Below are 27,726 nucleotides of genomic sequence, written 5' to 3'. Positions count from 1 at the left end.
ATTTTCTCTACATCAGAGTTTCTTACCCTTGGCACTACTGACAGTTTGGTCTGGATAATCCTTTGTTGTGGAGCCTGCCCTGTGCTATTGTAGGATGTTTAGCAGCAATCCTGCGCTCTACCCATTAGATACCAGTAGCACCCTCCACCAACCAGTGTGACAACCACTCGGGGGACAAAATCACCCCCGCTGCTCTCATTATAGGATTAATATTAACAAAAATTAAGGACTATATTTTAGGTATAACTTACACATCTCTTTTCTTCTCTTATCACAACAGTTAGATCTGAATCAGAATTTAATATATGTATGTCCCTTTTGAACAAACCATGAAAAGTCATAAATTCATAGATTAGCCCTTTAGTACTATACATTTTTTTTCGGAGGGAGTTACCAATACCAAGCTTTCTGATTTACATTTCATACTCAAATGTTTTAATTATTGCTTTAAAATTACTTCTGTTTTAAATTATAAAGGCCACATATAATTTGCACAAAATTTGGAAAAATACAGAAAATTATTAAGAAGAAAATTTAAATTACCTTTAATCTTAAAATTTAAATATAAACAGAAATACATGAACTTCTAAATCAAGTATTGATGAAAATGCAGTGTGATTTTAGTGAACATTTAGAGACACTAGATTAAAATAGAATCCTCCCTTTTTGGGGTAAAAATGGCAAACAATGACTATAAACAATTCTTGATTTTTTTAAAAAATAAAGGTGCTAGAGCTCACCAGTATTTTCACTTAGCTTAATTTTGACTTAATTGTATAAATAATTATGGTAGCATTTATGAGGATATCTTTGAGATTATAAAAGTTTTGTTTATGAATGAATTATCCATTTGAGAGATTAACATTAATTTCCTCATACGTGTGTAAAGTACCTTCTTATATAACACTGTAAACCTTTCAACTGTTCATATATAATATATAGCCTGGGTGTATATGTTTATAAATGTGTGTGTATATATCTATATATATTTGTATCTGTTTCTAATTTTATAAACAATAAAATCTAGGTTTGAACAGAAGCCATAGTCTTTGCTATATAATTGAAAAAACATGTGTTTCCATGTAGGCAAACCTGAGGAAAGTAGTAACTCTCAAACAATTCATCTGTTTAGAAAATGCTTTCAGGACTTTACATGTTAAATCCATAATTCTATTACAGTTATTGAATTTTGTAATGAGAAACATTTGTTCATTGACTTAAACTTTTAACAGAATTTAACAATTAGAAATTTTCCAGAATGATGCATGCTGTGTATATTGGAGAAATAGAGGAGATTGAGAAATGAGACATTGTCTGGAAAACTGAAATAATCTTCTTTTATTATCAGATTATAATATAAATCATATTATGGCATTGATAGTTTAGGTGGCTACTGATGATGCTGAAATGTTAATTTTTTGTTTGTATTATTTTCTTTTAGAATATACCATAACAATTTTTTTTGTGTGTGTGGTACGCGGGCCTCTCACTGTTGTGGCCTCTCCCGTTGCGGAGCACAGGCTCCGGACGTGCAGGCTCAGCGGCCGTGGCTCACGGGCCTAGCCGCTCCGCGTCATGTGGGGTCTTCCCGGACCGGGGCACGAACCCGTGTCCCCTGCCTCGGCAGGCGGACTCTCAACCACTGTGCCACCAGGGAAGCCCGCAAATATATTTTTATAAATTACAAATAATCTGTTCAGAATGTTATTTACTTTATCTAGGAGAGGAGGAGTTTTCATTCTTAACTTTTTGCTTTCTCATTTTGGAGTCATTAGAGATTTATTGACTAACGGCTTATTTTGATATTAAAGCATATGAACTTTCTATAAGGAAAGTTTCTATTGTGTTTCATACATTAATTTACATTTTTGTTAGACCAACCATTTTTTTTTTAAATGAAAGCTACTGGTATTGTATAACTGACATCCCAAAATATGAAGTCAGTAAAAAACTATTAAAATATCTTAGATGGAGAGTGTTTGATTTAAGAGGGAAAAAACAAGACAGCTGCAGATGTTGTTTCTTTTGCTTGTGTTAAAGATATCTCCTAATAAAGGCTACTAACTTTGAAATCTCTATTGTCTTTCCAAAGACTAAGAAAAACATTTTTTTGATTGCAAGATTTGCTTATGTGTCTGGTACTGTCCCAGGTTCCTTCACATGTTTCCATTTAGTTCTTGAAACAACCTGCAAAGTAGATATTATTCCCATTCTACAGATGAGGAAATTGACAAGAGTCAGAATTCTATACAGTTATATATATTTGTACATATTTATAGGTATATTATGTGTGTGTATGTACATATACTTATATATACATATATACACACATATATATTAAAAGATTTGAAAATTTCAAGGTTTAAATATCATAATGGCAATCTCAAGGGAAGAGAGAAAAATTAAGTTTTCAGGAAATACTGATGTTTTTCAACATTCATTGTATCATCGGATGAATTTTTTTGAATGGACGATAATAGAAGTCATGGTTTTATTATGCAATCTCATTTTTTTCCTCCTTGACTTTGTCATTGCTGATATAATTTGGTTTTGAATTTGACATGTGACAAGTATATTTTAATATTTTGTTAGAGGAATACCATCAAGTAAGGGATTTTATCTGTTCTCTCAGATCATGGATCCAAAGAAGAGTATGTTTTACTTTTTTGGGAAATGAGAATTTTGTATTTGGCAGCATTGGATAGTTTAAGTGGCATCACTTATTTTTCTGCATGAGAATTTATTTTTCTATTCTTTCCTCTTTCTTTAAGACAGGATTCAGATCTGAGGTAAAAATTTGAAAATCCACTTGAGGTAGGTCATGAAGGACTTGACTTTTTCTTCAGTAGGAGGTGGCAATCTTAGCACATTTACTTCTAATTAAAACCAGAACCCAGTGTTTCACTAGGGAATTTATTATTACTTTTAAGCAATGAGTATTTTGAACTTGGGAGTGGAGTTTTCTCTTATAAACCTTAAAGTTCATTTGGGCCTCAGGATTTTAAAAAACTGTTGACTGCCCATTGTGCATTAAAAAGGTTAAAAGTCATCATTTTAATAGTTAGTTTTGTGGCATTCTCTTTCATTATAATGCTTGTTTTATGGGTTTTGTAAAGGTGTATTAAAATGCAGCAACTTCTGTTGGAATGATGTTAAATTAAGTTCTTGGCTTCACTGGCAACTTTTTTGTCCTTTATAAAACTGATTAGACTTTTAAAGTTATACACATGACTGAAGATGGAAATATTTGTGCACTGGCATATATTATATAAAGTAACTGAGGTTGTGTGTACATATACAGAAAGTGAAGTAGAAAAGTGGAGGTGCTTACCTGGGCAATTCAGATTCTTTACCAAATTTACCTGAAATAATTGGCTATTTTCTCTTGTTATACAAACAGTTTCTTTTATTTTTCACTTTACTTTGTGTGACTAGAAACGGTATTAACAATTATTTATTCATGAACTTTAAATATATAGCTTTTGTTGTTTGTGTAATGAAACTGCTTTAAGGAATATTTTTCCTTATTACTCTACTACTATGTTAATTGCTTACAGATTAGAGAATATAGTTAAATGAATAAAAACCAATTATACAGTGGGTTACTGTTAAATTTTATGACTAATTGTGATTATTGACTTTTATATATTCATTTATATATACATATATGTTTTATTTATTTATTTAAAATATTTACTTATTTATTTGGCTGCGCTGGGTCTTAGTTGTGGCACACGGGATCTTTTTAGTTGGGGCATGTGGGAACTCTTTGTTGCAACATGCGTGATCTAGTTCCCCAACCAAGGATGGAACGCAGGCCCCCCCTGCACTGGGAGCATGGAGCCTTAGCCACTGGACCACCAGGGAAGTTCCTATATACACACATATACTTTAAACCAGGGGTCCCCAGCCCCTGTTCAGAACCTGTTAGGAACCGGGCTGCACAGCAGGAGGTGAGCCATGGGCTAGCGAGCAAAGTTTCATCTGCTGCTCCCCATCGCTCCCCATCACTCTCATTACTGCCTGAACCATCCCCCACATCGCTTGCATTACCAACCTGAATGATCCCCCCCCATTTCCCACCCCCAGCCATGGAAAAATTGTCTTCCATGAAACTGGTGCCAGAAAGGTTGGGGACTGCTGCTTTAAACAAAATGGGTAATACTGTTCATTCCTGGCCATTTTGCCTTATAAATTGTGACTGTCTTTCCATGTCAATGAATATAAATCTACATCATTTTTAATGGCATAGAATTTGTGTTTTATGCATACATATAAGTTGACTGTTGAACAACATGGGTTTGAACTACAGGGGTCCACTTATACTTGGATTTTTTTTCAATGAATACATACTATAGTACTACACAATTCTTGGTTGGTTGAATCTACTCATGTGGAACCATGGATATGGAAGATTGATTGTAAAGTTAGGCTCAGAGTTTAGACTGTGTGGAGGGTTGGTACCCCAACCCCTGTTGTGTCCAAAGGTCAACTGTACATCATAATTAATTTCTGTTGGTATATACACTATCTAAAGCTTTTAATATTTTTCTTTTTATAAATCATTGAATGTATTTGTAATTCTTTATATATTTATTAAAAACATAAATATATTGTTATATTTTAAAAAAAGAATAAAAACTGAAAGCCCCTTTTTTATTTCCTTGCTGCCTATGAAATTTTACTCCTCTCTCAAGGTAAACAGTTTGGTGAACAACATTGCAATTGCATACATTATTCAATGCATTTATAAACATATTTGGTTTTTTTTTTTTTTTTATGTCAATGGGATCACTCTCTATATGTTCATCTATAATTTGCTCATTTCATTTACATGGATATCTTTCCATGTCCAAATGCATAGGCTTACCTCATTCTTGTATGGGCTTCATAGAATTCTTTTTATTTATAAATTTATTTATTTATTTATTTTTGGCTGCACTGGGTGTTTGTTGCTGCTCTCGGGCTTTCTCTAGTTGTGGTGAGCGGGGACTATTCTTTGTTGCGGTACATGGGCTTCTCATTGCGGTGGCTTCTCTTGTTGTGGAGCACGGGTTCTAGGCGTGTGGGCTCAGTAGTTGTGGCTCGTGGGCTCTAGAACGCAGGCTCAGTAGTTGTGGTATACAGGCTTAGTTGCTCCATGGCATGTGGGATCTTCCCCGACCAGGCTCAAACCCATGTCTCCTGTATTGGGAGGCGGATTCTTAACCACTGCGCCACCAGGGAAGTCCCCATAGAATTCTATATATGGATATTTCATAATTTATTTAGCCATGGAGATTGCTTCCAAAATTTACTATTGTGGACAACCTCATTTTGCATTGGCTCACTCTGCTTTGATATATAGGCTCAGAGTAAAGCTCACAGGTGACTAGTCCATTGGACTGACTGTGACATATACTTTATTATTTACATTTTATTACACTCAGGAGTACAGTTGTATTTGTTGATCTTATGATGGAGAATAGAGGCAGTTGGCTAAACATTCTAGAAAATTTGCAGAGTTTGATCAAATAAGTTGAGCACAGGAGTTTCCTCACTTCTGGTACTACAGTTATCTAGTACATTCTTTAACAGTCATTTTAATTAACCTTCTCACTGAAAGCCCATTTGAGTAATGGAAGAGTTCCAGAAAGCTACTGAAGAAAAACCATAGCTATTAGCAGGAATGAAAAACCAAGATTCAGTCAGACAAATATTTTTTGAACGCTTATTATTCCTTCCATAAGGATCTTTCCACATGGCTGGAGAGATGAGAGTAACATACATCAATCTGATAATGATACTGAACAACAAAAGTCATCATGTAATATTTTCTTCTGATTAATTTTGAACCCAGTCTGGGAGCTGGTGGACTTGAACCACAGGTATTCTACTCTTGATGGCCTTTAAGGTCTTTATCATCATCTAGAGAAATAATGTTGTTATCACTTGTTTCTGACTTTTGCTGGCTTTTTACCATGTGAAAATAAATTGATAAAGATTCCAAATGTATCAGGGCTTTCTAGGTAGGCTACTCAGCATTAGTGTTTTTTCAAACTCTTATCCTGGTGAAGATCAAGATCAGTAGGAGTCTGGCATTTTCATGGCTCAAATGATATTTTATAGTCAGTAGAAACAGGGCTTCTCTAGAAGTGGCATCAGTTAGTATATGATGAGGTGAATGCATTTTCTCTCTGTTTTCTCCTTGCTTTTCTTCCCTTCTCCCTCATCCTTAAGAATAAAGAGATATTTCATGTACAGAGGGCATTGTTTTATTTCATGAAATAAGAATAGCCTGCTTAAGGATAGATGCTTTTTGTCTACTTCTGGAAGGAAGACTATAAATCAACAATTTTAAAACTTAGGTCATCATTTTTCCAAAAGCGTTTTAACGTATTTGCCTTCTTGCCAAGGTTCAATTTATATGTTTGGTAATGGATTTTTAAAAATGTTTGCTTGAACTTTGATCTTTATACCTGTGGAAGAGCCAATCATTGGTGGGGCCTGAGCTTCAGGAATGGTGGGAAGTTTGATGGATACCTGCCTCCTCCATTAAAAAAAAATTTTTTTAAGTGACATGTTCATTTTGGAAACTTTGGATGAGGTTTATATGAGAAGGGAAATAAAATAATCTCTACTTGACACTAAGAGCTAACTAATCATTATGACTATTCTAGTGTATTTATTTCGCCTTTTTATTTTGAGTTTTTATGCCATAAAACCAGATTCATATTGTATTTACTCTTTCTTTTTTAAGGAACATTTATTTATTTATTTATTTACTTATTCATTTTTTGGCTGTGTTGGGTCTTCGTTGCTGCATGCAGGCTTGCTCTAGTTGCGGTGAGCGGGGGCTACTCTTTGTTGTGGTGTGTGGGCTTCTCATTGCGGTGGCTTCTTGTTGCGGAGCACGGGCTCTAGGCACGCAGGCTTCAGTAGTTGTGGCACGTGGGCTCAATAGTTGTGCCTCACAGGCTCTAGAGCTCAGGCTCAGTAGTTGTGGCACATGGGCTTAGTTGCTCCGCAGCATGTGGGATCTTCCTGGACCAGGGATCGAACCCGTGTCCCCTGTGTTGGCAGGCGGATTCTTAACCACTCTGCCACCAGGGACGTCCCTGTATTTACTCTTTTAAGGTCTTTTTCTTGCTTAACAATATCACAAATATTAAATCAACAAATATTCTACTGTAATATAATTCTAAATGATTATAGAGAATTCTATGATTTACCACTGTTAAATTTTGCCTTTAAAATATTTTGCTTTTAAAAATACTGTGGTCATCCTGAAACTTGTATGGAACCAGAGAAGACCCCAAGTAGTCAAAGCAATCTTGAGAAAAAAAGATCAAAACTGGAGAAATCATACTTCCTGAATTCAAACTGTATTAGAAATATATAGTAATCAAAACAATATGGTATTGACATAAAAATTGGTATGTAAATCAATTGAACAGAATAGAGAGCTCAGAAATTAATCTATGACAAAGGAACCAAGAATACAGAATGAGGAAAGGATAGTCTCTTCAATAATGGTGCTGGAAAAACTGGATTGCCACATACAAAAGAATGAAACTGGACCCCTATCTTATACCATAAACAAAAATCAACTCCAAATGGTTGAAAGACTTAAATGTAAGACCTGAAACCATAAAACCCCTAGAAGAAAACATGGAGGGTAATCTTCTTGACGTTGATCATGGCAATGATGTTTTGGATTTGGCACCAAAAGCAAAGGCAACAAAGAAAAAATAAACAAATGGCATATAACACTGTATAAGTTTAAGGTATACAGCATGAATGATCTGACTGACATGTACTGTAAAGTGATTACCACAGTAAGTTAACATCCATCATATGATACAAAAAAAAAGAAAAAAGAAAAAAATATATTTTTCCTTGTGATGAGAACTCTTAGGATCTACTCTCCTAACAATTTTCAAATATTATATCAATAAAACTGGAAAGAATAAAAAGAACACTTTTTAGCACCACGAAAAATCAAAAGAGAAATAGAAATGCTAGAAATTTTGTACCCACAGAAAAGTTGCCTGATGATCAAAATTGAGTAGCAAGGAGTAGCTAGCATACATTTTTATTACTGAGAAAATGATGCCCATTCAGATTTGTTATTTCTATCACATTTTTGGATAAATTCTTTGGAAAGAAAAGTGGGTGGGGCCAAAGGGGGACCTTTCCTTTGACTGTATCATTGAAATTATTATAACAAAAATGTATCCATGAGATTAGTTGCAAATTTTAAAATAAATAATCACTGCCTAAAAAACCCCCCAAACCCCGCCAAAACCAGGTGGGATTACATCAAACTAAAAAGTTTCTGTACAGCAAGGGAAACCATCAACAAAATGAAAAGGTGACCTGTGGAATGGGAGAAAATATTTGCAAATCATATATCTGATAAAGAATTAATATCCAAAATATATAAAGGACTCATACAACTCAGTAGAAAACCCCCCAAACAATCCAATTTAAAAATGGACAGAGGAACTGAATAGACATTTTCTCAAAGAAGATATCCAGATGGCCAACAGGTACATGAAATGTGCTCAGTAATACTAATTATCAGGAAAATGCAAATCAAAACCACAGTGAGATACTGTCTCACACCTGTTAGAATGGCTATCATGAAAAAAGACAAGAGATAACAAATGTTAGTGAGGATGTGGAGAAAGGAGAACCCTTATTCATTGTTGATAGGAATGTAAACTGGTGCAGCTACTATGGAAAACAGTATGAAGGCTCCTCAAAAAATTAAAAATAGAACTACCATATGATCCAGCAATCCCACTTGTGGTTATATATCCAAAGGAAATGAAAACAGGAGTTTGAAGAGATATCTATACTCCCATGTTCACTGCAGCATTATTCACAACAGCCAAGTTATGGAACAACCTAAGAACCATCAATAGATGAATGGATAAAGAAGTGGTAGATACATATAATGGAATATTATTCAGCTATGAGAAGGAAGGAAATCCTGCTATTTGTGACATCATGGATGGTTGTTGAGGGCATTATGCTAAGTGAAATAAGCTAGACAGAGAAAGACAAAATGCTGCATTCACTTATGGGGAATCTAAAAAAAAATTTAAACTCATAGAAACAGACAGTAGAAATTCTAACAGACACTCAGAGAGAGGTTCAAATACTGGTAATTATGACCACTGTATTTTTAAAATTTTCTTATTTTAATTTAGCTTTGTTGAGATATAATTAACATATAAAATTGTAAGATATTTAAAGTGTATATCATGGTGATTTGATATAGGTACACATTGTTTAAGGATTCTCCCCATTTCAAGTGGCATTATATATTTAAAGTGATGAAAAGGAAGAACCTACAACCAAGATTACTCTACCCGGCAAGGATCTCATTCAGATTCCACAGAGAAATCAAAAGCTTTACAGACAAACAAAAGCTAAGAGAATTCAGCACCACCAAACCAGCTCTACAACAAATGCTAAAGGAACTTCTCTAAGTGGGAAACACAAGAGAAGAAAAGGACCTACAAAAACAAACCCATAAAAATTAAGAAAATGGTCATAGGAACATACATATTGATAATTACCTTAAATGCGAATGGATTAAATGCTCTAACCGAAAGACACAGGCTCACTGAATGGATACAAAAACAAAACCCGTATATATGCTGTCTACAAGAGACCCACTTCAGACCTAGGGACACATACAGACTGAAAGTGAGGGGATGGAAAAAGATATTCCATGCAAATGGAAATCAAAAGAAAGCTAGAGTAGCAATACTCATATCAGGTAAAATAGACTTTAAAATAAAGAATGTCACAAGAAACAAGGAAGGACACTACATAATGATTAAGGGATCAATCCAAGAAGAAGATATAACAATTATAAATATATATGCACGCAACATAGTAGCACCTCAATACATAAGGCAACTGCTAACAGCTATAAAAGAGGAAATTGACAGTAACACAATAATAATGGAGGACATTAACACCTCACTTACACCAATGGACAGATCACTCAAAATGAAAATAAATAAGGAAACAGAAGCTTTAAATGACACAATAGACCAGATAGATTTAATTGATATTTATAGGACATTCCATCCAAAAATGGCAGATTACACTTTCTTCTCAAGTGCGCATAGAACATTCTCCAGGATAGATCACATCTTGGGTCACAAATCAAGCCTCAGTAAATTTAAGAAAATTTAAAACATATCAAGCATCTTTTCTGACCACAACACTATGAGATTAGAAATGAATTACAGGGAAAAAAAACGTACAAAACACAAACATATGGAGGCTAAACAATACGTGACTAAATAACCAAGAGATCACATTAGAAATCAAAGAGGAAATCAAAAAATACCTAGAGACAAATGACAATGAAAACACGACGATCCAAAACCTATGGGATGCAGCAAAAGCAGTTATAAAAGGGAAGTTTATAGCTACACAAGCCTACCTCAAGAAACAAGAAAAATCTCAAATAAACGATCTAACCTTACACTTAAAGGAACTAGAGAAAGAAGAACAAACAAAACCCAAAGTTAGCAGAAGGAAAGAAATCATAAAGATCAGAGAAGAAATAAATGAAATAGAAACAAAGAAAACAATAGCAAAGAGCCATAAAACTAAAAGCTGGTTCTTTGAGAAGATAAACAAAATTGACAAACCATTAGCCAGACTCATCAAGAAAAAGAGGGAGAGGACTCAAATCAATAAAATTAGAAATGAAAAAGAAGTTACAACAGACACCGCAGAAATACAAAGCATCCTAAGAGACTACTACAAGCAACTCTATGCCAATAAAATGACAACCTGGAAGAAATGGACAAATTCTTCAAAAGGTATAACCTTACAAGACTGAACTAGGAAGAAATAGAAAATATGAACAGACCAATCACAAGTAATGAAATTGAAACTGTGATTAAAAATCTTCCAACAAACAAAAGTCCAGGACCAGATGGCTTCACAGTTGAATTCTATCAAACATTTAGAGAAGAGCTAACACCCATCCTTCTCAAACTCTTCCAAAAAATTTCAGAGGAAGGAACACTCCCAAACTCATTCTATGAGGCCACCATCACCCTGATACCAAAACCAGACAAAGATACTACAAAAAAGAAAATTACAGACCAATATCACTGATGAATATAGATGCAAAAATCCTCAACAAAATACTAGCAAACAAAATCCAACAACATATTAAAAGGATCATATACCATGATCAAGTGGGATTTATCCCAGGGATGCAACGATTCTTCCATATATGCAAATCAATCACTGTGGTACACTATATTAACAAACTGAAGAATAAAAACCATATGATCATCTCAACAGATGCAGAAAAAGCTTTTGACAAAATTCAACACCCATTTATGATAAAAACTCTCCAGAAAGTGGGCATAGAGGGATCCTACCTCAACATAATAAAGGCCATATCTGACAAACCCACAGCAAACATCATTCTCAATGGTGAAAAACTGAAAGCATTTCCTCTAAGATCAGGAACAAAACAAGGATGTCCACTCTCACAACTATTATTCAACATAGTTTTGGAAGTCCTAGCCATGGCAATCAGAGAAGGAAAAGAAATAAAAGGAATACTAATTGGAAAAGAAGAAGTAAAACTGTCACTGTTTGTAGATGACATGATACTATACATAGAGAATCCTAAAGATGATACCAGAAAACTACTAGAGCTAATCAATGAATTTGGTAAAGTTGCAGGATACAAAATTAATGCACAGAAATCTCTTCCATTACTATACATTAATGAGGAAAAATCTGAAAGAGAAATGAAGGAAACACTCCCATTTACCATTGCAACAAAGAGAATAAAATACCTGGGAATTAACCTACTTAGGGAGACAAAAGACCTGTATGCAGAAAACTATAAGACACTGATGAAAGAAATTAAAGATGATACAAACAGATGGAAAGATATACCATATTCTTGGATTGGAAGAATCAGTGTTGTGAAAATGACTATACTACCCAAAGGAATCTACAGATTCAATGCAATCCCTATCAAATTACCAATGGCATTTTTTACAGAACTAGAACAAAAAATCTTAAAATTTGTATGGAGATACAAAAGACACCGAATAGCCAAAGTAGTCTTGAGGGAAAAAAAATGGAGCTGGAGGAATCAGGCTCCCTGACTTCAGACTATACTACAAAGCTACAGTAATCAAGACAATATGGTACTGGTACAAAAACAGAAATATAGATCAATGGAACAGGATAGAAAGCCCAGAGATAAACCCATGCACCTATGGTCCACTAATCTATGACAAAGGAGGCAAGGATATACAATGGAGAAAAGACAGTCCCTTCAATAAGTGGTGCTGGGAAAACTGGACAGCTACATGTAAAAGAATGAAATTAGAACCTCCTTAACACCATACACAAAACTAAACTCAAAATGGATTCGAGACCTAAATGTAAGACAGGACACTATAAAACTCTTAGAGGAAAACATAGGAAGAACACTCTTTGACATAAATCCCAGCAAGATATTTTTTGATCCACCTCCTAGAGTAATGGAAATAAAAACAAAAATAAACAAATGGGACCTAATGAAACTTAAAAGCTTTTGCACAGCAAAGGAAACTACAAACAAGACGAAAAGACAACCTTCAGAATGGGAGAAAATATTTGCAAACAAATCAATGGACAAAGGATTAATCTCCAAAATGTATAAACAGCTCATGCAGCTCAATATTAAAAAAACAAACAACCCAATCCAAAAATGGGCCGAAGACCTGAATAGACATTTCACCAAAGAAGACATACAGATGGCCAAGAAGCACCTGAAAAGCTGCTCAACATCAGTAATTATTAGAGAAATGCAAATGCAAAATGCAAATGAGGTATCACCTCACACCAGTTAGAATTGGCATCATCAGAAAATCTACAAACAACAAATGCTGGCGAGGGTGTGGAGAAAGGGGAACCCTCTTGTACTGTTGCTGAGAATGTAAATTGATACAGCCACTGTGGATAACAGTATGGAGGTTCCTTAAAAAACTAAAAATAAAATTACTATATGACCCAGCAATCCCACTACTGGGCATATACCAAGAGAAAACCATAATTCAAAAAGATGTACACCCTAATGTTCATTGCAGCACTAATTACAATAGCCAGGTCATGGAAGCAACCTAAATGCCCAGCGACAGATGAATGGATGAAGAAGATGTGGCACATATATACAATGGAATATTACTCAGCCATAAAACGAAATTGGGTCATTTGTAGAGACATGGATGGATCTAGAGACTGTCATACAGAGTGAAGTAAGTCTGAAAGAGAAAAGCAAATATCGTACATTAACGCATGTATGTGGAACCTAGAAAAATGGTACGGATGAACTGGTTTGCAGGGCAGAAATAGAGACACAGGTGTAGAGAACAAACGTATGGACACCAAGGGGGGAAGTGACAGGGGGGTGGTGTTGGTATGATGAATTGGGAGGTTGGGATTGACATATATACACTAATATGTATAAAATGGATAACTAATAATAACCTGCTGTATAAAAAAATAAAATAAAATTCAAAAAAAAAGGGTTTCCCCCCCATTTCAAACACATCCATCAACTCACATATTTATCTCTTTTTTTTGGTGAGGACATCTAAGTTCTACTCTCTTAACAAATTTTAATCATACAGTACAGTGCTATCAACTACATGTTTTACATTAGATCTTCAGGCCTTATTCATTTCATAGTTGAAAATTTGTACCCTTTTACCAACCTTTCCCTATTTCCTCTATCCCCAGCCCCTAGCAGTTACTTTTCTACTAAAATCCTAGGACTTTTTTTTTTTTTTTCCTAAAATTCTAAACTATGGGGATCATGGTGATGTTTGACCAGGGCTCCCTGACCTATACAGGCCTCTGCTATGGGGGTGATGGCCAGTCCTGGTGTCTGAGTGATTCCCTGGGCCCAGCAAAAGGACCGCATTTCCCGAGCCCTGAAGACAAGGGCTAACATCCCAAAATATGGACTCATTTTCCACTCTACCTTCATTGGTTGAGCAGCTGCTAAGAACAAAGCCTGCATCTCCTGATACCTGGCAAACAAATGCAGTTTGCCTCATGAATTGATTGCTTCTCTGAGGTACCCACCAGTGTGTTTGGGGAGAAGCTTCTAGAACAAGTTGAGGAGCAGCCGTCCTTCTGTGAGACTGGATAGATTCCACAAAATAATGTGGATGTCATGAAGGAGGTAATGGTTCAGAGGAAGTGGCTGCTGAGATTACTAGGAAGCTGGAGAAACAGGAGAAGTAATGCTTGAAGAAGGAAAAGAAATGGCTGGCTGCAATTTCCCTGGCATCTTCAGAAAACAGTAGTAGTACTCTAGAGGGGTGTTGAGGAGATAAGTGAAAGTCCCAAAAAGAAGCAAAAGCAAAAGCCCTAGGAGACTCCTTAGGAGAATGGAATAGAAGACCCATCCGTCTCCTTCTCCAAACCCAAGAAAAAGAAATCTTTTTCCAAGGAGGAGCTGGTTAGTAGTGATCTTGAAGAGATAGCTGGCAGTGGAAGTCTTCCCAAGAGGAAGAAATCTTTGCCCAAAGAGGAGCCAGTTAATGACCCTGAAGAGTCAGGAAACAAGAGTGTCCCCAAGAAAAAGAGGAAATTCTCTTCCAAGGAGGAGCCACGCAGCAGTGGACCTGAAGAGGCCGCTGCCAGCAAGAGCAGCAGCTCCAAGGAAAAGAAAAAGCTCTGAAAGCTGTCCCAGGAAAATGAGAATGGACATTTCCCTAGTGGGGCATAACTTGCAGAGATATTTCTCAATCCATCCCCTATAGTCCAATAAAAGTAAAAACATTTTCAAAAAAAAAACCCTAAGACTAGATACTGAGACAAAAAGCTTTTGATACACATTATAAACTGTTTTATATCAGGGAGATGGGCCAAATATATCCTTTTCTCAGCTATGTGTAATATCTGTGCCTACATCATGTATTATCATTTTTTAAAAATTTCAAAATCTCCACTTAATGGGCAAAAGTGATCTGTTAAATTTTCATAATTTAAAATAGTAGCAAAAAAGATTTATTGGGCACTTGCCAGGTGCTACCACCTAAGACTGTGCTAAGGATTTAACCTTAACTTTCTCATTTAATTCTCAAAGCAACCCTGTAAATCAGGTCATTATTTTCATTTCAGGCACAAGAAAATTTAGGCTTGGCAAGATTAAGCAATTTGCCCCAGGTTGTGTCCTGTGAATGATTATTTTAACCTTGTTCATTTACTTAATGGGACAAATACTTTAATTTTTTATGATGTTAAACGTTTTGATCTTTTTTGTTTTGGCTTCTGATCTTTGTATCATTCTAATGAAGACCTTTCCTATACTACGATTCTAAAATATTTTCATATGTTTTCTTAACTTTTCTGGAATTTAGTTTTAAGTATCGTATATAGTAGGGCTCTAATTTAATTTTTTTCCCAAGTGTATACCCTGTTGTCCAAGCACCATTTGTGAATATTCTTTTTATAATTTGAATGCTAATTTTCTTATATGCTGAATTCCCGTATAATCTGTAATTTGCTCTTAGACTCTATTCCTTTCCCTTGATTTATTTGTCCATAAACAGTGTATCTATAAAGAATGCCAATACTGTATTTAACGAATTTAATGTATAGTATGTTTTGATATGTGAGAGGAGTAATCATTCTTTATTGATCTTGCTTTTAAATATTTATAGGTTATTCTTGCTTTTTTTACACTTTCCTTTCAGGTTTGAAAAATAGTTTATTGAGTTCCATGAAAAAATCACGCTGGAATTTTGTCTGGCATTGCATCAAATCTATAGATTATTTTAGTGCCTAACTGACATGTTTATATATTAATTCTTCCCATCCAGGAATATAATATGTCTTACTATTTATTTAGCTGTCCTTTTATGTCTTTTAGTAAAAATATTACTTTTTATCTATATTAGTTGTTTATTTATTTGTTATATCTTCCCTGCGTCTTTCCTTCCTTCTTTCCTTTCACTTATGTGCCAAGTGTGGTGGTAAACAATATGGTGCTAAGTATAGAAGTCTATGGCTTCATTAAGTTTGGAAAGGGAAATACACAGTCAGTAGATAATCATAGAAATAGGTATAAAATCACAAGTGCTATGAAGGAAAAGATGCCATGATAACAAGGGTATATTTTAGGTGTATATTGCCTAATTTGGCCTTCCTAAGGAAGTTAAGATCTGAAAGTTGAGTTAGAGTCAGTGTGTTAGGAACTTAATTGCTTTGGTTGCTATTGTGAATGGCATCTTTGTAACAACATTAAATTTTTTTTTTGGAGGGAATGGGAGGAAGTCTGGGAATATAATGTTATGTTGATAGTTATTTTTCTTGCTACACAAAAGGTAATATTCTGCTCTATTCTGGCTTCCACTGGTGTTAAGAAGTCAACTTTTAGTCTAGCTGTTATTCTTTTGGTAGTTAATCTGTCTTTTCTCTATTGCTTTTAAGAAATTCTCTTTGCCTTTGGTGTTCTGCAGTTTCTCTGTTGGGTATCTAAGGGAGGATTTATTTTTACTTATCCTATTTGGAATTTATTTGGCGTAAACCTGGTCTTAGGATTAGTGCCTTTCAACAATTCTGGAAAATCTTCAGCTATTATTTCTTTGAATATTGCCTCTTTCATATTCTCTCCATTATCTCTTAATGAAAATCCAATTAGATACATGTTAGACCATCTTATGCTATTGTTCAAGTCTCTTAACTGCACTTGTATTTTCTGTCTCTGTGTTTCTTACTAATGCATTCTAGATTATTTCTTAGATGTATTTTCCTGTTTCCTAAATCACTGCTATTCGGAGACTAATTTCTATTGAAACTACTCTTGGAGTTTTATTAACTTTGTTAAGTCTAGTTATTATATTTATTATTTCTCAAAGTTTATTTGGTCCTTTTAAAAATCTGCTTGGTGATTGATAAAACCTTCTATTCATATTTTTAATACCTGTTTTTATTTCCTTAAACATAAAATGTAGTACTTTTATTCTCTGTTGATAATTTCAGTAAATGAAGCCTTTGCATTTCCGATTGTGCTATTATTTTTGCTGTCTCTTGCTCATATTGCCTCCAATTCCTTGTATATTGTGATTTTTGCCTGTGAGGTCATATTCTTGGAACTTTATCCATGGGAATGATTGGTGTGTCCCTTCAAATATTTGAGTTGTCTTTTGTCAGGGATTTGGTGGTACTTCTAACCCATGATCACTTTTACTAACTTCACAGATTGAGCCTTCTTGGGCAAGTCAATAGAGTGAATTTGGTCTGAAAACCCACATTAAGATCAGCTTGGGGGTTGTGAATTCTTAGGAGAGATGTTTTTCCTTTATCTCGTTCCAAGTTTTGAGATATGCACTTTATTTTGCTTTCTCTTGGGCTTGGGTGGGGGTGGGGGGAATGCTAGTTTGAAGTTCTCCTTACACTTAAGGTAGAGCCCTTTGTGGTCTTAGCTTTGTACCGGGGGGAGAAAGATAATGTACAGGATCAATTGGATTTCCCACCTAGAGTGGGCTCCAAGGTTTTTCTCCTTTACTACATGTCATTTTGAGACTATGAAAACTGATGCTGAGGGTGTATGATTTAAGAGATTGCCCCAGGGGTTCTGTTTACCTTTGTGGGTTTTCACGTTCACTTAGTGTTTGGCTTCTGAATTTTATTTACCTTTTTTTAAGGGGGGGGCAGCATATTGATGTACTCAAAAATGCTGCTTTTAACAAACATTTTATTCAGTAATTTTAGTGGGAGAATCAGGGTTTTATCTGCTGTTCTCCTCATCTACTTAGTTTATAATTTGTTTAGTTTTATTTACCTTTGCAAGCAATCCTTTTGGAAATAAGACAAGAATAAATAAATTATAGCAAAGAATTTACCAAGCAGCTGTATCAAGTTTTGTCTGCCAAAGTGAAATATTTAACATTTTCTATTTAAATCTGATGTTATTTATAAGCATACCAAGTGCATTTGTGATGTTAGGCCATGTTAAATTTGAAATCAGAAAGGAATTTAGAGATTATGTCATTAGAGTATCTACTTTATGCATAGTTTTCAGTTGGAGAAGCAGAATGAAGATTAGAAAATGTATAGGATTGAATTCTGCCTCTGCTACTCACCAGCTGTGTGTCCTTAACAAACATCGAACTTTCCTGAGCCTTAGGTCTCTCTATAGTCAAATGAGAGCAATAGTTCTTGATCTTCCCAAGTTATAGAATAGTTGATAGAGTTGGATGTGTTAATAATATATGGGCCAGTGCTTGTAACCTGCTATTATTGTTAATTTTGAAGACTTTAATTTGCTTCTTTTAATCTCATGAGATTTCTGTGAGAGAAGGCCGTTAATGCATTTATAGATTGCTACCTTTGTTCTACGTAACCTCTTGAAACCCACCTCATTTCTTTAGCCTTCTTTAATTTCCTCTCTGTATGACATTCTAGCTCAGTTAAGCTTTAGAGCATAGAGCAGACACCAAGAAATTTGAAAGCTGGTTTAGAAAGATTTATTGAAATGTACACGGAGTATTACCTAGTTATAAATGTCTTTCACATTTGTATCAGATGGAGCTATATTCCAGTGTTTTAGGATATAAAGTAAAACTAGTCTTTGATAGAGAATAGTAAAAGCCCATGCGATATCCAGTCAGTATTGGAAAGATTTTTGAAGTCAGTTGCCTTTTGATAGGATTAGATTCTTTGTCTACTTGTCAGCAGGGGGAGCCTTTGCCTCACTTTTTGATTCCAGAAGTCTGACAGTGGTGAGTTTGTAAAGAGCCAGCATATTATGGAAAATGCTTGTTTCCTCACCTAACCTAGGCCTGAATAGGTTTTGGAACCAGTTTTTCCTTTCTTCTTCTAATGGGAAAACTTTTTGTGCTTGTTTTCTGAGTTTTTTTAATACTAGTGGTATTTAAGTGCTGGTGCGGGGGTTCTTTAAAAGTGGTTCATGCTAGGACAAACTAGTGGTTTGCAAATGCTATGCCCCGTTAAAGTTTTAAATGGTCTTAAGGTAATGAAAAAAAATTAGCTAATGAAGTAAATTTTTCGTAAAGCTAAAATTTGTTCAGTTAAAGAGCTATATTGAGGACTAACATTTTCTACTTCCTACTTATTTGTTTTACATTGTCTTTGTAGAAAATGTTGGTGATGATAGTCTTTATTTTTTTTTAAATATCCTTATTGGGCAGTTTACAAGGTTGACAACCTATGATGTTCCCCAGTAGTTTCTGAAATTTTATAGATCAGTGAAATTCAAGAGCCAAGTACTTTAGCAAATAAAGATTGGAACTTCTGAACTGAACCATTGCCAACTTCCTGGTCACCTTTTTTCCTAACTTTTCCCTGAGATGTTTACTTCCCTTTTACGCCTAAGGAGTGAGACTTAATGACTAAACTACTATATCTGATGTTCAAGATATAAGTGTAGGTACTAGGGAAAGTTGGTTTGATTATTTAAGTGTGCTGTATTTGGAATTAAGATTGGCATGCGTTCCTACCATGTTCCAGGTCCTGAACTGGATAGTTTGCATATGTTCCGTATCTTTACAGCAATCCAGTGGGGTATAGAGATTGTGATAGGGTTTATTTTGCATGTGAAGAAACAGAGTGAATGAAATTAAACAAAATAGCCAAGTCATGTATCTAGAATGTGTCAGAGCAGGATTAAAACATTACCAGGTTGTCTTTTTGATTCAAAATCATTGCTCTTTCCACTACATATTAATACTTTATGCTACATTTGATACTTTTCCCATCTTTGCTCAATTTATTCTTTTATAATATACCATCCTTCTCTAAGAACAAGGAATAGCCAGAAAGTATCCTATTCAGTACCCTTTTGAGGGGTGCTTTTCCTGCTGGTAGTAATCCCTTGTTTCATATTACCCAGAGAAAGACTTTGTACCCAGGGCTCTAATAATTACTAAAGCTTTAAGGCTTAATCTGTGTATGTTTTTGCAGTTAGAGTTTTATGAAATACTGATGGATTTAAAGATCATTCTGTTTCTTTGGTATCCTCTTTGGGCTGCCACAATTTATTCTTTATGGTTAAGTGATTTCCCTTCTCATATATTTTCCTTTTGCCATCCTTTCCCACCCCACCTTTATTTCTTGTGTCTTTCTATTAGGCTTTATCTTTCTTAAGAGCAGAGTATTTCCTAGTGTATCTAATGTTGCACATACAATGAATACTTTGTCTTTTGACATAGTACTAAGCCCTGAAATAATTTAGAATTTCAGCTTCTTAAGTGTCACATATTAAAACTAATTGTTTTAAGGCCTTTTCCATACCACTTTTACTTTGCTGCTATTCATTCATTCATTGAATGATTATTTATTGATCTCTACTATATACTAGGGACTATTTGGGGTGGGAAGGTGTGGTGAATAAAGCATAATGCCAAATCTCAAGGGGTTTTCATGTGACTGTGGTAATGTTATCAAATATCTTGGCCCACTTGATGATCATTGGCATCCTGATACCTAGTACTACAGTTTGACATGGTTTTCTACTTCCATGTGAGTTCAGTTGACTTGAACAGATATTTTTGGAGCACTGACATGTAAGGGACAATACTCAATGCTGTGAGCCAGACCATGAAAACAAAATCGACTTACCTTCAAGGATTTTATGCTTCATTTATGGGAGTTGAGGAGGGGAGAGAAATATGCCAAATTTAGCTGTATCACCAGGAAAAATATTGTCAGTACTAATAGGCAGTGATGCAGAATGTACTAAGAAAGAATAGAGGAAGAGTGTGCTTTTTATGCCTAAAGGGGATTGGAGAAAGCTTCAAAATGGTTGGGTGCTGGGGATGGAGGATATGTAGAGGGATTTTATGAGGTTAAGGTGAGGGAAGGATATCTGAGGTGAATTGAACTAGAGTAACAAATGCATAAGGGTATCTAGGGCAAGCTTATGTTACCTGAAGTATTTGGTGGTTGGGACTGGATGAGAAGGAGTAGTCAAAGTTCATTTAGCGGATACACTGAAGAGTTCTTTGGATATCCTGCTTATTAATTTCTACTTATTTCTGGAGACACTGGCGTACCTTTGAAGTTTTTGAGTGGGTTGATAATGTGATTCCATCTGTATATTAAGATGATTACTTTGGTATATTTGTTTTCATGACTTTTATTCAAGATATGGTATTTTAACTGCTTCTTTTAGAAGAATCCAAGGACATTTAACAGACCAAACAATGGTTAAGTGGCACATCAAACTTTGAGATAAGAATTGACAGTTCAGGAAACTTAAAGTCATTGTTGTCATTATCCCAAGTTCATTTTGATTTGCCTTTTAAAATTGTATGAGTTTAGATGAAGTTGAACCTCAGCTGAGAATTTCCTGGCTTTAGTTATTTTTTTCACAACCTAATTTAATTGGTTGTAGTGAATTCAGTGTAGACTGTAGTTTTTTCTTATTCCTTTTTTTTTTCCCCCGGTACACGGGCCTCTCCTGTTGCAGAGCACAGGCTCCGGACGTGCAGGCTCCGGACTCGCAGGCCCAGCGGCCCTGGCTCACGGGCCCAGCCGCTCCGCGGCATTTGGGATCCTCCTGGACCGGGGCACGAACCCGTGTCCCCTGCATTGGCAGGCGGACTCTCAACCACTGCGCCACCAGGGAAAACCTGCTTCTTTTGATACAATGACGATTTTAGGATTGAGAGTTAACAATATATAAAAAGCAAATATTTAGCTTTTTGTGTTATTGCTTTATTGGACTGTTAATATTGCAAATGAAGGATGTTTGTACAAAATGAAGAGGTATTTAAATTTTCTTTCTTTTTAAAATTATTTTTTGGGGAGAGTTTTCTGGATTTCTTATCATGGCTGGTTATTACCTTGAGAAGTTTACCTCACTTTGAAACCAGTTACTTAAAAAAATATATCTCCGACATTATACTCACCCTTTAAGAATTTTCCTTTTGGATGAGAGAGAAGAAAGGAATACTAATAAATAATGGGCTCTGCTGTATGATATCATCTATCTTGTCTTTCGTATGTCACTCAGGGTCATCCTGCAAAAAACGTCAATAAAAGAGAGTCAGGGTGGGGGGTAGGGGAAGAAAATGGGTATGTGTGTGTTGGGGGAGGGTACAGAGGCAGAGACAGCTCATTCCCAAATAGAGCTTTCTGACACACCCATAATGTACTTCTTTAGGGATTTCTTCAATAGTTATCATGTTAGAGAAATTGCTGTTTTGAGGAAAGTATACTTAAAATGGACAGAAAATCGTCTTGCATAGACAGCAGTTCACACAGACCTAGGTTTTGAGAGATTTTCCATAGTTCTTGAAGTCTTAAAAATCCTTTGCTTTGGCAAAAAGTGTGAATTTCTGATTTGGTGTGTGCTCCTTCCCACATTAAATTTTATCCTTTTTGGTCTGAAGGATTTTTTTTCCTCTCAATTTTAAGTTTTTCACATAATTTGGTCTGTAAGGAAAGAGGTAATCCAGTAATCTCAAACACTTACCATTTATTGAATGCTTATTAGGTGCCAGCCAATATGCATTTTTATTGTATTTTATCCTTACAGTAGCATCATTACAATCTTCTCATACAACTGCTGTACAGATGAGGACATTTGATAGAGCTTTCAGGGCTAAAATAAGGTTGCAGCAAATGTGGACTTAAGTTGTGGCTTTGCCATCAGTTCTGATGAGCATGCCTGCCGTCTTCATCAGCAGTATCTCCCTCCACTCAATGCCCTCCCTCAGAGTTTACTGCTCTTATTCCTCTTCAAACAGAGCTTTCTTATAATCCTATAATCCAGGTCTCTGAATGGTGGGCTTTCTGCTTTTGCTTCTCTGAACGTTTGGCAAACTCTTTCTCAGCCTGCAAAACCCAAGTGTTATTTCTGTTCTGAAGCTTTTCTTCATCCTTTGAGATACGATTAATCACGCTTCCATAGCCTTTGTACGCCTCTGTTCTTACATTGTTATAACTCCCGTATTCACTGAACTTTCTGAGGGTAGCGACCGTCTCTCCTAGCATATACTAGGTACAGCAAATGTTTGTGGAATTTGTTGAATGAATGTGAATTCTGGAGAATGTTATCAAATCTTTCATGATCATTACATCTGACAAAGTAATTCACCCAGTATTTTGTGGATGCAAGTGATAATATAATGTTTAGGGCCTTCTTTTAAACTCTAGCATTGCATTAATATTGAATCTATCACATGTAATGCTAATTTAATGAATGGTTGTAATTTCTGTATAATATGTTATTAACCTTGTTAACAGTTTAGGGGGGAAAATAGTGATAAATAGCTTAGTGGAACACACACTAGTGGTCTTTGTGAGGCTATTAAAATTCCTATTAAAATGAGAACATTAAAATGTCAAAAGTCAAGTTCATAGGAAGAGTTAGTATGTAGACCCAATTTTTATTTTCCTCAGTCTTAATTAGTCTCATGAATTGTTTATTGGCATAACACTTGAATAATAGTTGAGAATTTGTGTAATTTTTCTGTTACATATTTAAAAATATTAGCCATTTAGCTCAACACATGTATCCTATTTGTTGATTTCCTCTGTTTTCTTAGGGCTTTAAATAAATGTTATTTATTTATTTATTTATTTATAACTAAGGGTTTAAACTTCGAATCTACTTGAATATTGCATTATTATTAGACACTAATTACTTTTCAAATGCTCAAATATAAAAGAATATGAGGGAGAGAGTAATAAGAAAGAAGCTAGCTATTCTTTTATTCAATTAATTACCAATTATTAATTTTTAAGCATAGCCAAATAGTAGCATGTATCTCAAAACAATGGTGATAGTTTTATTTCTATAATGATATGAGTGAAAAGGCACAAAATGATATTTAGTGGCAAGTTTACTATCCTGCAAGCTCTAGAAATCCATCTACCATTGTTTTTAAGGCAATATCTGTTGAAATCCTACTCTGAACGTTTTTGTGTCTCTGCTCATAGCAAACATGTTGTATCATTTTTGAGTTAAGTTTGCAATAAAGATTAATAAGTTAGTGTTTCAGTTTTTCTGTAACAACAACAACAAAACCTTTTTCTGTGCATGAAGTGCATGCATAAAACGAGCGGAAGTTCCACAGACTTTTGGACTCTTCTGTTCCTATGTATAAGTCTCTTGATGTTTCCTGTCTGCCTTTTTGACTACCTGTACAGCTGTTTTTCATGTGTTTTTCAGACTTGGAGAAAGACCAAGTATTTTTGACAGCTGTATGCTGAACTGCAGTGTATGCTTGGCCACAGGTCACGTTTGCATTTCTTCACTTGTATTTTTACTCAATGTGTAAAAGAAATACGAGCATAGAGAGATTCAGAAAACATGTAGCATGCTGAGTAATGGTAGTCTTCTTCTCCACTTACTCTGCTACATAGATTCCAGAGGAAGAAAAAGACAGCAGAGAAATGGAGGAAATGGTATTCAGAACTACCCTCCATGGGGCCCTTGTTGCTATAATAATGAATGATGGAAAATGCTCTGGGTTATGCATGGTGGAAAGAACTGAGCACAGGGACACACACACACACACACACACACACACACACAGCTACAGACCATTTTAGTGAACAGACTATAATTTAGTAAAGAAAAGTGTTAATCTAGCAGTCAGTTCAACATGTAATTGATTACCAATTTATGCATCATGTTAAAGCTTTGTCTATATGATATGTTAACACCAGGAAATGAGACACACTTCTTAATAAATATTCATCTCATGAGGCTGCCATAATGGAACTTTCCTGCCTCCACCCACCCATCCCCACAGGCACAAATTTTTTTCATTGCCTTTGAAAATGAAAAATACTAATTTCCAAAGTTCTTTCAAAATGATTTTAGTAGGTCCTTTGTCAGTTTGTTCCTAGATCTTTCAAATAGTATTTCAAATCACAATGCTTATTTTTCTGTCATCATGGTTATGATTAATGAGATAAACATCCAGATTTTAAATTCTGATGAAATCTCCACCCTTCCTAGTTATTTCAACTTTAAAAGATATTTTTTTCCCTGTATTATTTAGACATAATTTTTGAGGGAACATCACTTAGCTATTGTCATCTTTTCAATCTGTTGCTTTTACATTTCATACCCTGTTGGTAGAACTTGATCCATTGCATTGGATCAAATCTAATTGCCTCTGTATCTTTTTCTAATATGTTCTTTTTCTCTCGCAGAAATTTCCTCTGCTTTTACCTTTGATCTCTTTTCATTCTACTTATCCTTCTCAGTCTAGGTATCCTTCTCAACTGAGAGGTAGGATACATCCTACCTCTACCATGAAACCTTTCCCAGGAAGTTCACTGTAATGAGGCTCTTTGATTTTCTATAGTGCTTAGTCGTTTCACATCATTTAGATTTTATATGTTAACTTATGTTATTTTAAAAAAATGGATCCAGTGCAGTAAAATGGAGTCAGATTCTGACTTGAGTACTAGCTGTCATTTTTTAATTCTTTGACATTAGACAAATTATTTAAGCTCTGTGGGTTTCAGTCTTCTCGTGTAAAATGGGACTATTGTTATTAAAGATTATAGCTATATGCTACATAAGTGTTTAGCACAAAGGCGGGAATATAACAGGTGCTCAGTCAGTGGCAGTAGTAGTTATTTGCTGTTGTTCTATATTTCTTACAGCTCCTAATATAATACTGAGCATGTGGTAAAGACTCTTTGAGTGTATGGTTCATGGCTAGGTCATTTAAATAGCTCCTGAAATCCCATCGCTTTTATGAAGTCTTCCTGTTGGCTCTGTTCTATTAGAACTACAAAACTTTCATGGCTTCTCTGGACTGTTCTTTCTGTTCTCATTATCAGTAAGGGGAGCCTTTGGTATGTATTCTGAAGTGGCTTCCAATACAGTGATTTGAAGGATTTATTTATTTATTTTTGAGTAATGTTTTGGATTGATCCCTACATTTTTCTAATCGTCAGTGGCTAGGATTGTAATAAATAAAGCATTTTTCATGTACTTAAAATGCAGTATGTGAATTGCATATAATAAAGTCTCAGCCAATCTGAGCTGCAGATGAATAAAGTATTTTGCCTAGCTTACTTCAGCTCAACAGACATTTATTAATGTGTCTCCTATGCGCCAGGCATTTTCTAATTGTTGGATTTACAAAGATGAATAAGATATACCTTCTTGCCATTGAGTTTAAGCTAGGGATAATGAGAGACACAAAAACAGATAATTTCAATCAGTGATTAGTTGTAAGATGAAGGTAAGGATGGGGCTCTGTGGGATCACAGATGGAGGGTAATTGAAGGGAAAGAGAAGATTTCTGGGAAGACATGAGCTTCAGTCTGTGATGTCTCTCAGAGGACAAATGGGTTGATGCACTTGATTCAGGGACAGAGAGCCAACTCAGCTTCAATATTTATGAGAATTTATTGCCTATAAAGTCCATGGATAGGTTTGGCTCCAAGTGCGGCTTGATGCACTGGCTTAAACAGTGTCTTCCATGGCCCTCTCTTAACTACACCCTTGTAAAAGCCTAATGGCTTCTGTGATTCCAGACCTTATCCTCCTCACATATTACTCCCCAGGGGGAAGAGTAAGTTTTTCTTTAGTTTCAGCTCAGTTTAGGGATTTAGTTTCTTTCATTGGCTGTAAATTATAACCATCCCTTAACTAATCACTGTGACTAGTGGGATACTAATTAGTTTATGTAAGTCAGGGCCTACCTACTCTCAAGCTTAGAATGAAGTCAGTCTCATTCAAGCCTCATGGCTAAAGATGGGAGGAGAGGGCAATGGATGACCAGGAGGCATCCAGCAAATGTTCACTATCCCAGGGGAAGAAAAGTGTAACAAGTTTTTTGGAAAGGAAATAACATAAACAAAAGCAAGGAAGTATGCACCATTACAATGTATGTGGGAAACAGCAAGTAGTTAAATATTAATACAACATTTAGTATGAGACTTAGAAAATAATTATAAAATAATAATGCGATGCAGTATTTAACACCTGCTGGATCTAGTTTCCGTACATTACTTAATTTAATTCTCACAACAGCTAAGTTAGGTACACCATCTTGCAGATAAGGAAACTTGAGCCCAAATTCACAGCTAATAATTGGTTGAACTAGACTCAAACTCAGATTATCTGACTCTAGAGGCAGCCCATGTGGGGTTATATCTCCCCTATATTGCTAGAGTTTCAGGAAATAAGACTTCATATATCATGCTAAGGAGCCAAGTGTTCTCTGGGGCTCAAGTTTTCTTCAAGCTCTAGCTCTTTGTCATACCATGCGAAAGCAGTAGTTCTCAAACTTTAGCATGCATCCAATAGCCTCTAGGGCTTGTTAAAACCTAGACTTGGGCCCTATCATCATAGTTTCTGATTCCATAGGTATAGAGTGGGACCCTAGGATTTTCATTTCTAAGAATTTCCTAGACAATGCTGATGCTGGTGGTCTGGGAACCACACTTTGAGGACAACTTCTTTAAGGTCTTTGGGAGACTGGAAGATTTGTGGTTCAGAGATATTCAACATATTGAAATGAACTCAAATGTTATTGTACTTCTGCTTGGAAGTATACATGCCTTGACCTCACATTCTTTAATAATACAGAGAGTATATTTTGGTTACAGTAATATCCTCCCCCATAGGTCAAGGTCATTGCATGTGTTTCATTGATTGGATTTCTTCTGTCTCTGATTCTTAACTTATTAAGATTAGATTTATTGCTCTCCTCCTAAGTCCTGCTCAATTTACTAGTG

At 35.4% G+C, this 27,726-nt stretch overlaps 1 protein-coding gene, 1 non-coding gene and 1 pseudogene across 8 annotated transcripts in view; all 3 read left to right on the top strand.

Annotated features, from left to right (window-relative positions):
- Positions 1-27,726, top strand: part of BBS9 (Bardet-Biedl syndrome 9) — a 445,438-nt gene that overhangs the window by 67,249 nt on the left and 350,463 nt on the right. The window lies entirely within an intron of this gene.
- Positions 13,846-13,931, top strand: LOC115853976 (small nucleolar RNA SNORD86). The gene has a single exon (XR_004039816.1). It is a non-coding gene; the product is annotated as a small nucleolar RNA SNORD86 (small nucleolar RNA).
- LOC132597853 (nucleolar protein 56 pseudogene) lies at positions 13,850-14,770 on the top strand (annotated as a pseudogene).

The sequence above is a fragment of the Globicephala melas genome, chromosome 9, assembly GCF_963455315.2.
Source record: "Globicephala melas chromosome 9, mGloMel1.2, whole genome shotgun sequence".
Taxonomy (NCBI): domain Eukaryota; kingdom Metazoa; phylum Chordata; class Mammalia; order Artiodactyla; family Delphinidae; genus Globicephala; species Globicephala melas.
This window is presented reverse-complemented; position numbering and strand designations above follow the sequence as displayed.